The following is a 2,137-nucleotide window of genomic DNA, read 5'->3' on the forward strand; positions in this document are numbered from 1 at the left end:
ATCCGTGATGGAAACGACCCTGAATGAAGCGTTAACTCTACAACACCTCGTATGTCAATGCAGCTGCCCTAGAAGTGTGCGGCGGCTCTCCAGATGCGTTAACGGACTCGTGCAGCGTCCTGCTGCCGTCACCTTCGCTGCTCGGAGCCATAAATCACAGCCGGTGAGACGAGGAAGCCGAGGAGGAGATGAGGCGGCGGGCAGGAGTCCAGGATGCTCGCTGGGATCCAGAAACCTCGTTAGAGCTGCGTTTTACTGTAGGAAGCTCTCAGCAGCTGCAGCGCTTCCTGCACCGCCGCTGGAGCTGATTTATCAGCAGGACGGACTCAAGGAACCCGAGTTAGATGTGACGGATTTACGAGGGAATCATCCTGATGCTCCATGTTTCTGTTTAACTGAACAGAACTGACGGTTCAGGTCCTTCAAAAGGTCCTGAGATGATTCATGTGGCAGAAATAAATAAAAAAAACAAAGTCCCGATTCATGGCTGCTCTAAAATAGAACCATCAAAGGTTCAGAGACCAAATAACTGTTTATCGTATTAAAATAGTCCAAAAGTACTGAGTTTAAAATGTGTTTAATGTCACATCAAAATCTGAAAAGCAGTTTTAACTGCAATGTACTTGGATTGACTTCTTTTATTGTAATTTACAGCTACTTCACAGGTTTTCTAAGTTTTGTTAAATTACAGACATTAACGAGTTAAAATGAAAAAATAATTATACGCATTTGAAAATATTTTTTGGCACCTTTGCACCTTTTCGAGACAGAAGTTGGTTTATTGGTCCTAAGCTTTGATGAGTCGCCCCCTGCTGGCTGTCAGAGGGAACGCAGCTACGTCAGTCTGTTATTTACATTTTCTACCAGGATGCACAGACAGATCCACCAGCAGAGGGCGCCAGCAGCACCAACATCAATCAAGTCAGATCATTTATTTTAAACTGTAATCACATTTAAACTTGTGTGTGATTAAACCAACACCCAACGTACCGACGATAAAACATTCAGTCACGGACCAAATCCATCCGCCGCTGAAACTAGTCCCCATCTGTATCCCCTCCTGTTACCAGCTACGTAGAGCAGCTGTTTCACGGAGCCACGGAGGCTTTATTGGATATAAACGGTGTATTTGTGGCCTTATTCAGACCAAAGAGTCCGTTCCTCTGTTTGATTAAGTCTTCAGTGAGCTGTGGACCAATTAGCACCTGACAGGACTTGTTTTAATTTTGCTGCTGATGAACTGATTCATTTGCAGGAGCAGTCGGTTTCTGTCTCACCGTGGAATTAAAGTCTTTATATGACAAATATGCAAATGAGCGGCGGATCAGATATGCAGGTAATGAAGTGCAGCTCCGCTCTGGGTTCGGTCTCGGTCCTTCAGAATCAGGCCGCGACCTCGTCTGCCGCGTTAGGGCTCGTATCGCCGCCTGTGTTTCTAACTCTGCAGCTAATTTAAAAGCTGTGTAGCTTCATAATGAATCCGCTGCAGCTGCTCGTCTGCGTCTTATTTAAATAAACTCTCATTTCAGATGTGTGAATGCATTAATAAACTCTGTGCATTCGGCTTAAATGGCTTCATTTAACGGACGGATTCAGCGCCGCAGGATTCATTAGTTCCCTCATAACCTCCCTTTGGGTTTCATATTCATACTGTAACCCTCTGAAGTGCAAACAGAACCACGGAGGACACAGAACAGAACGCCTGCTGTCGGCGGGACACAGAACGATGGAAATTACAGAAAAGGAACATTTCTTTGATTATTTGCTTCAACATAACTGTCCAGATTGACTCAGACTCGGTCCACAGCCGGTCACTGACTGTAAAAACCTGGACTTGACGTGTCCAACATGAGTCCAAGAGTTCTGGACAAACCCAGAGGAAACGTTGTGAGAACCTGCTGCAGCTTGTAAGACCTGAAACACACGACAGTGAGGAGACATGAAAACACCAGAAACACCTCCGAGTTCAGAGAGCTGAAAGACTCCATCGGTTCTGTTTGAAATATTTACTCTAATAAAGCCAGAGGACTTCTTCACCGATCAGTTGGTGGAATAATCGATGACTGAACCAGTCGGTAGCCTCACAGATCAAATGTTCACCTTCAAGAAGCTCTGAAGGGTTTTCTGTCTTGACATG

This window comes from Stegastes partitus, unplaced genomic scaffold, assembly GCF_000690725.1.
Source record: "Stegastes partitus isolate 25-593 unplaced genomic scaffold, Stegastes_partitus-1.0.2 Scaffold577, whole genome shotgun sequence".
NCBI lineage: Eukaryota > Metazoa > Chordata > Actinopteri > Pomacentridae > Stegastes > Stegastes partitus.